Raw genomic sequence first — 15,960 nt, forward strand, 5'->3', positions numbered from 1 at the left:
CCTGCCATGGTAGGGACACGAAAAGGGATGAATTTTAGAGGGTTTAGGAGCCACTTAGAAGCAGCACATGGGCTGGACGTGAGGGCTTCATGGATGAACGAAAATAGACTCCTTGGGGGCTTGGACTCTTCGGCTACGGTTTCCTAGGGCATGCGGCTCCTAGCTGTTTATAAGGGCACGTCCAGGGGTCTTAAGAGGGTCGAGCCACGATCTTAGATAGGCTGCACGATGAGAGATTTGAGGGCGAGGTTGATCGCACGCCTATAGAGCCACACATGCAAGGGAGGGTGGGGCTGTTGGGGGCGGGCTGTGACATCTAGGCGGGTTAGTATGGGTCCCTTAGCTTGCCTAGGGTTCGGTTAGGATCTTGTGAAGTTGGCTGAGGGTCTGGTCGAGTGGATAAGGGGCTGGGGTCGAAACTAGACTAGGATCGAATCATACTAGAACTAGGACTCTTGTGCAGAAAAATACAGCAGCTTCCTAGGCATGATCGAAGGTCTTTTTGGGCTTGAATTGGGTTTAAAATGGTTTATTTAGGTGTTATTAAGCCTTGGTTCAAGTTTGGAAAAGTTTCATTAAGTTCGAGTCAATACGAGTCAAAACTGAAATTTATGTCTAAGTTTAAAAACAAATCGAAGAAATTATCGAAAACCTAAATTTTAAGCTTAGAAATATTTATGGGAGTGGTTTAAGCTATTAGGATAATTTTGGGACGATTTGGGACGTCGTTCCGAGGTCTAAGGATAAATACGATAAATTATGCTTCTAGGGGTAAAAGGGACATTTTACACCAAAAATTGTTAGACATCCTGGCAATGCCCTAAATGCTGTATTAAATGTAAAAAATTTTATTTTAAATGTTTATGAAATTTTATGATGAAACATTAATGCTAAAAGAAGTGTTGCATGATTAATTTAAAAGAAAAATGATTTATATATGTGTGTGTGTATGTGTGTGTATTATATGCATGAATTTTTATCAATGATGAAAATATGAAATGTTGGAGGAGGTGAAGTGATTGTGGTTACACGTAGATGGATCTATCGACCTTCAGCTGATACGAAAGTCACAATTAACGATCTGAATTCAATAAAAGGAAAACGTATACGTATATGATGAAAAGGAAAAATGTTTATGTTTATGCATGTTCATGCAATGCTATTTTAAGTAAAAGTATTTTCACTATTGCATGTGGATGTATATGTATTACTTGTTATCATGGTTAAGGTTTGCCGAGTCAATAAACTTATTTGGTGTGATCGATGCAGGTAAGCATGATGTTCATGTTAGTAAGGGACTTGATGGTTGATTTTGCTGGACTGAAGGTGTACATATCCCGAGGACCGACGCTAGTTTTTTTGCACTTACTTTTATGACTTACGTTTACGACTAAGATTTTATGACTTATGATGATTTTGAGAGGTTGAGAGGATGTTAGAGTTAAGTTATTTTTGAAATTGTTAAAGTTAGGTTTGGTTGACAATTTACGATTTTAGGCTTTGAATTCTTTTTTTGAATTTTCAAATAATAGTTGATGGATTTATTTTAAATGTGCAGAAATATTTTTAAAATATATATGTATATATAAGTATGGGTTCGGCCGAATGGATAGAATAGGAAAAAAAAAAATTTATAATACTCTTTGAGAAAAACGAGTAGTGGACGTTTCACCTCATGTCGGTCTCAGTTTTCCAAGTAGCTTCCTCCTCCGAATGATTCAGCCACCTGATTTGACCATATAAACGACTGTATTCCCGAGCCTTCTTTCTTGACTATCTAGAATCTGTGTAGGTCTTTCCTCGTATGACATATTCAGAGTCAACTGCAGAGGTTTATAATTAATCGCATGTGAAGGATTCAACATGTACTTTCACAACATCGAGATATGGAACAAATTATTCGCTCCAGCCAGCATCGGCGGCAACACCACATTATAAGCTAATGTTACAATCCTCTCCAAAACCACAAATGGCCCTATGAACCTCAGACTGAATTTTTCTTTCTTTCCAAATCTCATAACACCCTTCATAGGTGCTATTTTCACAAATACGTGATCACCCACTGCAAACTGTAACTCCCTTCATCGCTTGTCAGCGTAGCTTTTCTGGTGACTTTGAGCAGTCTTCATCCTATCTCGCACATTGACTACTAGCTCCGCTGTCTGCTTGACCAAGTCCGACCAAATTCTCCTCTTTCACCAACCTCGTTTCAATGTATCGGTGATCTACACTTCCACCCATAAAGTGCCTCGTAAGGAGCTATACCTATAGACGACTGGTAGCTATTGTTATAGATGAACTTCACTAGAGGTAGCTTTGGTCCCCAACTTTCTTGGAAGTCGATCACACAAGCTCGGAGTAGATCTTCCAAAAATTGAATCTCTATTTCGGACTGACCATCGGTTTGAGGATGAAATGATGTACTGAACAACAACTTTGTTCCTATCGCTGCATGCAGACTCTTCTAGAAGGACGATGTGAACCTCGGATATCTGTCAGAAACAATAGACACTAGAATTCTATGCACTCGAACTATCTCTCGAATATACAGCTCTGCATACTGTGTCATGGTGAATGTCATCTTAATAGGTAGAAAATGTGCTGATTTCGTAAGACGATCAAATATCACCCAAATGGCATTGAGTCCTCTAATAGTCATTGTTCTGCCTTAACTTGCTGGCATATCAAAAACTCGGACACAAAACGCAAGATGTCTTGTTTCATGCCCGGCCACCAATATAATGTCTGCAAATATTTATACATCTTCGTACTTCCAAGATGAAAAGAGTACGGAGTATTATGGGCTTCTTTCATAACAATTTCTCTCGGTGAATCACCATTAGTAACCCAAAGTCTATCTCGATTTCGAACTATGTCATCCTCGTCCGAATATAGCTTCCGACCCTTAGATTCATCTCTCAGTCTCCATTTCTGTAATTGCTCATCGGAAGACTGACCTTCACGAATTCTATCCCTCAGGGTCGACTGAACTGTTCTTGCCTCAAGATTAGGAGCCTCATTCCTAGCATACAATGCAAGCTCGAATCGCTGAATATCTGCTTGCAATGGTTTCTAAACTATCAATTGAAAGATAACAGATGTTGTTCTACTAAAGCGTCTGTGACCACATTAGCTTTTCCTGGATGGTAGCTAATATCGCAGTCGTCATCCTTAACCAGCTCTAACCATTTTTGTTGCCTCATTTTCAACTCTTTATCGGTAAAGAAGTACTTCAAGTTTTTATGATTAATAGAAATTTTGCACTTCTCCCCATATAGGTTATGTCTCCAGACCTTTAGATCAAATACTACTGCTGCAAGCTCGAGGTCATGAGTCGAGTAATTCTTCTCATGAACCTTCAGCTGTCTAGACACATATGCTATCACTCAATCATTCTGCATTATAACCGTTCCTAAACCAAGTTTCAAAGCTTTTGTATAGAGAACATACTCTCATTGCCCTGATGACATCGATAGAACTGGTGCTGAATTCAAAGCTTGCTTCAGCTTATCGAAACTCTCCTGGCAGTTTGTTTCCCAAATAAACTTCGCATTTTTCTTCGTCAAGGTGGTCACGGGTATTGCAATAGAGCAGAAACCTTGAATGAACTTTCGGTAGTAGCCAGCTAGACCCAAGAAACTGTAGATCTTGGTTACTCTCTTAGGTACTGGCCACTCTCTAACTGCCTCGACCTTGCTGGGATCGACCTCAACTCCATCTCTAGAAATAACGTGGCCTAAGAATGCCAATTTCTCGAGTCAAAACTCACACTTGCTGAATTTAGCGAACAACTTCTATCTTGCAATATTTGTAGAGTCGTTCTTAAGTGTTGACTGTGTGCTTCTCTACTCCTCGAATAATCAGAATATCATCTATAAAAACTATGATAAATTGATCCGGATACAGCTAAAATACGAGATTCATGAGTCCATGAAAATTGTTGTCGCATTGGTCAAATCGAATGGCATTCTCATAAAATTGTAGTACCCATATTGAGTCCTGAAAGCCGCCTTATGAACATCTAGCTCCTTCACCTTTAGCTGATGGTATCCCGAACGAAGATCTATCTTCGAGAAAATCTAAGCTCCTTGCAGCTGATCAAACAAATCCTCGATTCTAGGTAGGGGATACTTATTTTTTATGGTGACTCCATTCAGCTTTCTATAGTCAATGCAGAGTCGCATACTATCATCCTTCTTCTTCACAAATAATACATTTGCGCCCCACAAAGAACAACTCTGGCAGAAAAAAAAACCCTTGTCCAACAACTTTTGAATTTGATCTTTCGACTCTTTCATCTCAAATGGTGTTATATGATAAGGTGCCATAAAAATTGGCACTGTACTCGACATAAACTCAATGGAAAATTCCACCTCTCGGTCCGGTGGTATGCCAGAAACGTTTTCAGGAAAAAGGATAGGAAAGTCTATGGCGACCTTAAAATCCTCTAGCTTATGACTGTCCGGAATATGTATTGAAATAACGCTTGCTAGAAAAGCTTTGATGCCTCATCTCATAAGCTTCCTCGCACAAATGCAGAAGATAATATGCAGCATTTGCTTGTTCTTTGCTGCCTCAAAGACAAAAGATTTTCCGCTGGGCGGTCTAATAGATACTGAACTCTGTCTGAAATCTATCAAAACTCAATTCCATACCAAGAATGATGTCAAACTCAGGCATCAGGAGTACGATGAGATTTGCTAGAACCGCATTCTTCAGTAAACGAAGCTCCGGATTCCTCACAATGCTCGTGGTAACCATCTGATCACCAGAAGGAATGGAAACTTTAAATCCCAAATCCATATCCTCAGGTATAATCTTCAGTCACTTGACAAAAGTCTCGGATATAAATGGGTGTGTAGCTCTTGAATCTAGCAATGCATAGGTAGCTACACCTGAAATAAATATACTTCCTGAGACAAATATACCATCAAATCCAATCGAGTCGAAAACTTAAAGAATTTTTATCATTAATCACCCAAAATTCTTGAAAATTACCACAATTCATCCTTATTAAATCTCGAAAATGCACCAATTTTCCAAAAATAAATTTTGAAAATTGCATTTCAGCTCCTTAAAGTTTCGAAATTCTCCAATTTGGCCCTTAAAATTTTGAAAATTGCATCATATGCCTAATAAAGTTCAAACTTAATCAATTTAGGCCTTGCTTCTCTAAATTCAATGTTTTGATCCTTAAAATTCCAAACAATACGGAAACAACCCCTGCTTTCTAGAATTCACAAAACAACCCTGAACTTCTCAAAATCGCAATTCAGTCCCTAAATTCTCGGCCTTGTGCATTTATTCCCTCAAGAATTTAGCCCCTATGATTCTCGATTTATGCAATGTAAGCCTCATACTTTCGTTTTCTTCATTGTTAAGCCTTAAAATCCTTAATTGGTTCAATTCATCCCTACATTCTTAAAGCTTATATTTTATGCTTAAAATCTATAACTTTCAATGTCATCCTTTAAATCCAACTAAGATAGTGCGTGCAACCTAGTTTATTCTAAGTTCCTTATCATCCCAATCAATTCTACTAACCAATTTAACATTTCATGCAATAAAAGCAATGTAAGAATGTTAAGCAGTTAGGTTACCCTTCTCAGCATGCATGACATATGCCTTATCAGTAGTAGGTCCCTTTTTCCTCAGACAATCCGCAACTTTATAGACATCCTCCTTGCAAGTCAAGCACTTAAATGATCTCCACATGCATTTGCCAACGTGTGGACGATTTCACTCCTTGCACAATGGCCTTTCTTCAGGTTTTGGGGCAGCTTCAAACTGTGGTGGCTTCTACTACCCTGTCCTTGGGGATTTTGTTGCTTCTGAGCTGTGGTAGGTCCCGTAAACTGCCTTTTGATTGTCTGAGAGTTCTGCTGATTCTGCTGCTTCTTGTGCTGCATTTCAAAATCAATATCCTTCTATGCTTGTTCAGCTTGAAAAGCACAAACAGTGGCAGCTGTATAATCCGTCGGTCTTATCAACATCACATCTAGGCGAATAGTGGGTCGGAGGCCATCCAAGAAATGCCTCAGTTTCTCAGCATCATCTCTAGCAATGAGGGGCACGAAGTGACAACCCCTGTCAAACTTCCTCATGAACTCAGCCACATATGTGTCTCCCTGATGGAGATTCATAAACTCCCTCTTCAAGCTTCCTCTGATGTCAGAAGTGAAATACTTCTCACAGAAGATAATCCTTGAATCGTACCCAAGTAAGGGTGGCTAGATTGACACTCTACTCCGCTTCTTCCCACCAAAGAGAAGCATCATCCCGCAGCATATAAGTAGCACACCTAACTTGATTAGCATCTCCTATATTCAGATAACGGAAGTGCATGTCAAGGGATCTGATCCAACCCTTAGCAACAAATGGATCGTTAATACCTGAAAACTCCTTCGGATCCAGCCTCCTGAACTGATCATACACATCATGTTGTGGCCTTGGAGCATGTTGAGCCTGCTGCTCAAAGAAGCGTGTATGCCCTCCGGTACTCTAGTAGCAGCATCCCCATTGGAAAGTGGGGGTGCATTCTCTCTACGATCCTCATGAGCATCAGTTTGTCTATCAGTACTAGGTGTATGTCTATGAGGCATTATATCTGAACGTATTCCAAATTCTAATGTAACCAACATGAAATTAAATTTAAGCGTCAAACCATTTAGCTAAAAGAACCATTTATCGATCATTTTAAACATAAATGCCAATTAACTTCAAAAAGTATTTAAACATGTAAATTAAGCATGTAAATCATGTAAACATACATGTGCCATCATAAAAATCATTTAAAGCATTTAAACTTACATACTTGAGGCAGGCTTACTGAGCTTTCTGTAACGAGCGGTGGCACAACCCTTTACAAGAATATTGCTCTGATATCAACTGAAACGTCTCTAACTCATTTTTCTTTAAAAAGTATTAGAATTTTTTTTCTAAAATCCTTAGGTTTCGGCCAAAATATACATATACATAAATATATACTTTTGTACCATTTCAAATAAACTCACCATCTAGTTTACTCAAAATCCAAAACTGCAATAAAAGTCGTAAAATCATAAAAGTCAAACCAAGCATAAAGCTAGTACTTTTCAAAAAATAGAATAAACATCTTAAACCCTCTCAAAACAACTTATAAGCATAAAAGTCATCAAAATGTTTAAAGTATTGTAAAATTATAACTGTGCGGAAAACTAGCAATACATAGGTCCTCGGGTTAGTGCCCCATCCACCCAGCCAGTTCATTCATTCAACCCTCTTATCTCTACATCAAAATCCTCATCTGTATCATTCAAACCTAATGAGTCTATTGAGTCAGTAAGCCTTAACCATAGTAACAAGTAATACGTATACATCCACATGCAATAGTGAAACTACTTTTTAATAAAAATAGGTTTTCATGACATGCATAAACTTAAACCTTTTATTTCATCATATACTTTTCCTTTGTTCATATACATATACATATAAGTTTTTCCCTTAGATGAATTCAGACATTAATTGTGACATATGTATCAGTTGTTTGTTGATTGATCGATATTATGTATTACCATGGTACCAGGCGACGAGGACATCAGAGACACTCTCATCCGTCAACTGAGCTTTGGCCTTACATGTCCTAGTGTTATTTTGTATTCATGTTCGTGTTCGTATTAGTCATAATCAAATAACCTCCTTCAAAACATTGTATCATATCAATCACTTATAAAAATTCATGCATATAACATTTTCTTGAGACCAAGCATGCAACTTATTCTTTAACATTTTACAATTTTCATCAGAAAATTCCATAACATTTCGAAATAAACATTTTAATATTTCTTACAGCATTCAGGACACTTCCAGTGTTCCTAACATTTTTCAGGTGTAAAATGATTGTTTTACTCCTGAAACCTTAACTTTTCTATTTTATCATTGGACCTTAAAACGACGACTCGAATCCATCTAAACTTATCATAACACCTTAAAATACACACATAAAAATTCCTTGGACATAAACTTAAGCTCCTCAACTAAATTCGTAATTCATTTTAAAACTTGAATTGAAATTCCGGTTTTAACCCGAATCAGCTTGAAACTTAACCAAAATTTAACCCCAGTTTACTAACACCTAACCAACCCCTTTACAACCTAATTCAAGCCATTTAATCGGAAAAGACTAAAAAAAAATTGAATTTCTGCCCTTGTTTCGAACCAAACCTAGCTCTAACAACTCCAAAGTTCATTCAACCTTAGGCCTTAACCAACGTGACCAGCCCCTAATCAGCCATCCTAGGACCTAGACCGAACCCTTAGAGACCCTTCTGGACCAAGACTACATACCATGCATGGGGACATGCATAAACCAACCACCCACGTGCGGCACCATGATCGTGAATCATGGTTGCGCCTCTACAGCCCTCTTCGTTGTACCAGCCTTCCCTCAACCCATCTAGACCACTCCACAGCCCTCTAAGGGCCCCTGAACACAGCCCTCAAATGACGCAGGTAGCCGCACCCTCCACGGAATCAAACTCGAGCCCTAGTTCCCCATAGAACCCAAATCGTACAGCCCATATTTCCTTATACTAGGCCTACATCTTGCACCTAAGTACCCTTAAACCCGCTGAAAATCGCCCCTTCTAATAGTGTGGTGCCCAAAACCTCGCCACGTAATCATAAAACATGTGACGTCATATGCATAAAAATTTTCTTTTCGACAACGTAATAATATAATGCATATACGACAAAATAGTGCAATCACCACACTATCTACGTCAGTGCAGCAGAAACAGTATAATAAATACATACACACAACTCAAATAAGACAATAAACTATACTGTCTCTATCTACTATCAACTACAGGACTGTTTGACTAGACACACCTAGTCCTTCTCCTCTATCATATCTCACAGCATAGTCCTGTGACCTGTCCAACAGAAACAGCCCCCAAAGGGTGAGCATACACAACAATCATCATCCCAATACATAACAGTTACATTAACTACATAAGATATAACTGAAACGATAACAGAAATACCCCCTTTACCGTTTCTGGACAATCAGCCATCGACAACCTCAACAACATCACACTGCAACAATAACATCGACGATACAACGCACCCCAACTCCGGCGACAGCAATATCGTCTAACGAACAACAACATCGACGATACGTCGCACCCCAACACCGGCGACAGCAATATCGTCGAACGAATAACATCAACGATACGTCGCACCCCAACTCCGGCGACAGCAATATCGTTGAAAGAAAAACATCAACGAGACGTCTCCCAACAACGATAGTCAACAATATCAACAATAATAAACAACAACAAATATAATATCAAATCACCCAATTCCGGTGATTTATCATCGTTCAACGCAATAGTATTCATCAATAGTAAACAATAACAACATATGCTCGTACGTCAACACGTACCTGATAATCGAGTATATATAAAATCTGGCTATTTCTTTGATCCCGAGGCTTGTGATGTATCTAAATAATTCAACGACAATATCAGATCATTGTCACTGTATCAATACAATCATAACGGCCTCAATATATAACATCAAATAGCCCAACAACAATTAATTCAAAAAAAAAAAAATAAAACTCAATTATAAATTCTTATCGTTCCACAATTTAATATTCTGGTGTATTTAATTCACAATAAACCATCAAATACACCCTAATTAATTAACTTCAAATAATAGGCTATTTTACAACATCCGTCAAATTACGAAAACTTTATATCAACGTGTAGCCTATTCTTCGTAGACTCCAAATATATAATCAGAATTAATAACAACTGACAAACAACTCACCAATTTCAATTCAACGATTAAAAATCCCTAATTATAATAATTTAGGAATAATTTAAAACAACAAGACAATAATCTTCTCTATTTCATTAAGATCATGCACTATTCAACAATCTTCAATTTCAGTATTATTTAACAATTTATCAAATTTATTCCAGAAATCAACGAATTTCAAACTTCAACAAAGCTATAAAATTTATACCTCAAATCGAAGACCTTGTGTCAACGATTCCAGAACTGAAGTCGGTTCGTCGATTGGATAAACCGATAAGTCGCACGATCGAAAAAAAAAATCAAAAATCGTATCAACTCTTTTCTCTCACCTCTCGTAAACTTACTGTAAGAATGAAAGATTCATTCTTTCTCAGGTGATTCCATCTTTATCTTTTTTTTTTCTTTTTTTTAATACTATATTATATTATATTAATAAAATAATATATAATATTTAATATTTTAACACCGATATATCCTTTTGGACCAGTCAAACAATCAAAATTTCCAAAACTCAAAACATGGAACTTCTATATCTTTCAGTTTTCAATGTTATATCCAAATTTCAAATCATTTGGACTTCATATGACCAAAATATGTCATATTTCTCTATTTAAAAATCGTTAATTATTTAGTAATCTCATATTACTAAATCAACTACTTGTGATATTTACTTCAGGCATTACATTTCTATCCCTCTTAAATGAATTTCGACCCCAAAATTAATCAACTACAGTAATAAAATGCATAATTAACAGATACGTCATACCATCAGAATAAGTAGGGGTAGAGCTCCCTCATATGCCGCTCTGTCTCCCAAGTGGTCTCTTCGACACCTCTATGCTCCCACTGAACATTCACCATCGGTATAAACTTACTACGAAGCTTCCATTCAGATCGATCCAAAATACAAACCGGTCTCTCAACATAAGACACATCAGGATCTAACTGAACCTCACAAATATCCAACACATGTGAAAGATCCGGCTCATACTTCCGCAACATCGACACATGAAACACATCATGAATACTAGATAAAGATGGAGGTAGAGCCAATCGATAATCTAAAGTGCCTATCCGCTGCAATATCTCATACGGGCCAACATACCTCGGTGCCAACTTTCCTTTCATACCAAATCGTACTGTGCCACGAAAAGGAGACACTTTCAAAAATACTTGATCGCCCTGCTGAAACTCTAAGGGTCTTCGTCTTTTATTTGCATAGGTGGCATGTCTATCTTGCGCTGCTTTATCAACTTTACTTTCTGTTTCATCTCATTAATAATATCAGGACCGGTAACTGCAGCTCGATCAACATCATCCCAGTATAACGGAGATCTACAACGTCTCCCATACAATGCCTCAAATGGAGCCATATGAATACTACTTTGATAACTATTGTTATACGCAAACTCCACCAATGCAATAGATGACTGCCAAACTGATTTAAAATCCATAACATAAGCACGCAACATATCTTCCAGCGTCTGAATAGTACGCTCAGTCTGACCATCTGTCTGAGGATGATAAGTTGTACTCAATCTCAACTCTGTCCTCATAGCATTCTGCAATCCTTCCCAAAAATGAGAAGTAAATCGACGATCTCTATCAGATATAATGGACACTGGAATCCCATGCAACCGTGCAATCTCTCGTATATATAACTGTGCCATCGTCAAGTACGTACTACTCATGCTATATGGTATAAATGTGCAACTTTCGTTAATCGATCAACAATCACCCAAATAGCATCAATAATTCCAGTACTTCTTGGCAAATGAGTCACAAAATCCATCGATATGTGCTCCCATTTCCAAGTCGGTATTTCTAAACTCCTCAATTCACCTCCTGGCCTTCTCCTCTCAGCTTTGTTCTGTTGACAATTGAGGCATCGACGTACAAAATCAATCACATCACGTTTCATTCCCTTCCACCAAAACTGATAACGTAGATCCTTATACATCTTCTTGCCACCATGGTGGAAAGAATATCGACTACAATGTGCACGCCGCAACAGACCCTGGCGCACTCAGATGCATCAGGAACTACCCATCTATCCTTCATCCTCAAACTGCCATCATCGGCCACTCTAAAACTAGTATCTTGTTTCCGAGAAACCAACTCCTTCCATCGCTGAACTCTCTCATCTGTCATTTGTTCATCACGAATACAACCATATATATCAGGTTCAGCTAATAAGGTAGATACCTGGATAGGAGTCGTCGAGATATCAAAATCATATCCCAAGGAACAACAAGACATCATCATAGCTGAAAAATTACTCACATCCTCTGCAGTACAACTCACTTTACGGCTCAATGCATCAGCTGTAAGATTGGCTCGACCATGATGATATTCAATCTCATAATCATAATCCTTCAGCAAATCTAGCCATCATCTCTGTCTCATATTCAACTATGTCTGTGTAAACAGAAATCTCAAGCTCTTATGATCAGTATAAATCGTAAACGAGGTACCATATAAATAGTGTCGCCATATCTTCAAGGCAAAGATAATGGCTGCTAACTCCAAGTCATGCACAGGGTACCTGGTTTCGTGTGGTTTCAGCTGTCTCGAGGCATATGCCACAACATGCCGATCCTGCATCAAAACACATCCCAAACCATGTAATGATGCGTCAGTATAAACAACAAACCTCTCGTCTCATTTTCTGTAGGAATTGATAACACTGGTGCAGTCGACAGTCGGTGCTTCAACTCCTGAAAACTCCTCTCACATGCTTCAGACCACTGAAATCGTACACCTTTCTGAGTCAACTGTGTCAAAGGTCTAGCAATCTTTGAAAATCCCTCGATAAATCGATGATAATAACCTGCTAAACCCAAGAAACTACGGATCTTTGGTACAGATGTAGGTGCACAGCTTCGTTGGATCAAACGAAAACCTATCTCTCGACCACTCGATCCAACCAAAACTCACATTTACTGAGTTTGGCATACAACTGTTTATCTCGCAGCACCTGTAACACTGAACGCAAATGCCCAACATGCTCAGCCTCACTCTTGGAATATATCAATATATCATCAATAAACACAATAACAATCGATCGAGATAAGGCTGAAATACCCTATTCATCAAACTCATGAACACAGCTGGAGCATTCGTCAACCCAAACGGCATAACTAAAAACTCATAATGCCAATATCTGGTCCTGAATGATGTCTTCTAAATATCCTCCTCTCTAACTCGTATCTGATGATATCTTGACCTCAAATCAATCTTCGAATATACTGAGGTTCCCTGTAACTGATCAAACAAATCATCAATACGAGGGAGGGAATATTTATTCTGAATCGTTACCTTATTCAGTTGTCGATAATCAATACAAAGCCGCATCGTTCCATCTTTCTTTCTTACAAATAGGACTGGTGCACCCCAAGGCGATACACTAGGACGAATGTATCCCTTGTCCAGCAAGTCCTGCAACTGGACTTTCAACTCTCTCAACTCTGCTGGTGCCATTCTATAAGGAGCACGAGAAATAGGGGAAGTACCTGGCATCAACTCAATCCCAAACTCCACCTCATGGACTGGTGGGAAGCCTGGAATTTCATCAGGAAATACATCGGCAAACTCAGCAACTATAGGTATGTCCTCTATTCCCACCTCCTTCTTCTTCTCTGTAACATCTATAGCATAAATAAGATAACCCTCATGTCCATGCTCCAATAACCGAGACATCCGAATAGCAGATACCAATGGAACATGGGGACGAGAACCTTTCCCATAAAAAGTCCAACGCTCTTTATCATCGGTGTAAAAATATACTACCCGCTGATAACACTCAACGGTCGCACAATATCTCTTCAGCACATTAATTCCCACAATACAATCAAAATTAGTCATTTCTAGAATAATCATATCAGATCTCATCTTATAGCCCTCATAAGAAATAATACCATCTGATATCATAGATATAACTGATATATCCACTCCAGAAGATGTCGAAACAGAAAGAGACATAGACAATGGAGACGAGCGCATATGATGCTCAACCACAAACCTCTTTGATATAAATGTATGTGAGGCACCAGTATCAATAAGAATATAAGCAGAATAAGAACACAAATAACACTTACCCGCTATCATTTCCTCTCGTGCCTCCTCTGCTTGCTCTCGTGTCAAAGCATACACATGTGCCTAAGACGCACCAACTCCCTGCATACGTGGCTGTCCTCCAGAAGGTCGTGGTATAAACTGCTGAGGCTGTCGTCCTCCTCTCTCTGAGGATCTACTTCTAGCACTCCTAAGCTCTCGCTGTCCCTCACGACTAGGACACTGTCTCGCCAGATGGCCATCACCGCCACACTCAAAACAGGTGATCTCGGTCTGTGTACACTCTCTGATCAGATGAGGTCCCCCACAACGAAAACATCTCACTGCTCTGGACTCTCCTCTCTGCCCCTGAACAGACTGAGAACTGCCCCCACGACTCTCAACACGTCGAGAATCAAATCGACGCTTCCCAGATGATGCTGAAGAAGAAGATGAACCCTTCTGATATTTAAAAGACTGTCCCTGTGGTCGCAATGACTCCCTAGTTGGCTCTGATAATCGTCCCTGAGCCCCATACTCCTGCATAACCAACTCAGGCATCTCAGCCCTCGTCACTGCATCCTCAAATGATACTGGGCTATTTGATTGCACACGATCAAATAACTCTAACTTCAACCCTTTCAAGAAGTGCCTCATCTTAGCATGAACATTCGTAGCAATATGTGGCACATATTTCAGCAATGCAGAATACCGAGACTCATACTCAGCAACAGACATACTGCCCTGTCTCAAATCCTCGAATTCTCTCTCTTTCTTCTGTATGGCTGCTATAGAAAAATACTTATCAAGAAAACGAGAGCGAAACACATCCCAATCAACAGTACGGCCCTGGCTCTCAATCCGGCCTCAGTCGTCTGCCACCACATTAGTACATTCCTCGAAAGCTGAAATGTAGCCAATCGTAACCAAGCAGACCTAGCACACGTAGCGGTCACAAATATCTGTTCTATCCTCTCAATCCACTCCTTTGCTCGCTCACCAGTCTCAGAACTATCAAATCTCGGCGGAAGATAACTGCTAAACTGTGCCAAAGTCAACTCACCAGGCAATAAAAGCTGATCTGCAGGTGCCTGTCCCATAGGAGGAGGTGGCAATGGATTCATATGTCCAAACCCACTGTCAACCTCATCTGTTTCCTCGTGTGGATGTACCTGTTCTCTAGCTGCCATCACTTGAAATCAAATTGTTAATCATAACATTTAACAATTACAATCCAGTACTCATCATCATCACACCTTTCGCACGAAAGTACATGCAACTAAAGAATAATCAATCACATCGAGAAATCATCAATAACAAGTCAAATGCACAGACACACGCATATAATATCGCCATCCAACTCCCTCATCACAAACCCAATTCCTAACCATCACAGACATCTAACATATGCTCTGATACCACCAAATGTGACGCCCCAAACCTCGCCACGTAATCATACAACATGTGACGTCATATGCATAAAAAATTTCTTTTCGACAACGTAATAATATAATGCATATACGACAAAATAGTGCAATCACCACACTATCTACATCAGTGCAGCAGAAACAGTATAATAAATACATACACACAACTCAAATAAGACAATAAACTATACTATCTCTATCTACTATCAACTACAAGACTGTTTGACTAGACACACCTAGTCCTTCAGCTCTATCATGTCTCACAGCATAGTCCTGTGACCAGTCCAACAGAAACAGCCCCCAAAGGGTGAGCATACACAACAATCATCATCGCAATACATAACAGTTATATTAACAACATAAGATATAACTGAAATGATAACAGAAATACCCCATTTGCCGTTTCTGGACTATCAGCCATAAACAACCTCAACAACATCACACTGCAACAATAACATCGACGGTATGACGCACCCCAACTCCTGCGACAGCAATATCGTCGAACGAACAACAACATCGACGACAGGTCGCACCCCAACACCGGAGACAGCAATATCGTCGAACGAATAACATCAACGATACGTCGCACCCCAACTCCGGCGACATCAATATCGTTGAACGAACAACATCAACGTGACAACATCAATGAGACGTCTCCCAAAAACGATAGTCAATA

This window comes from Primulina eburnea, chromosome 4 (assembly GCF_022965805.1).
Source record: "Primulina eburnea isolate SZY01 chromosome 4, ASM2296580v1, whole genome shotgun sequence".
In the NCBI taxonomy this organism is placed as follows: Eukaryota; Viridiplantae; Streptophyta; class Magnoliopsida; order Lamiales; family Gesneriaceae; genus Primulina; species Primulina eburnea.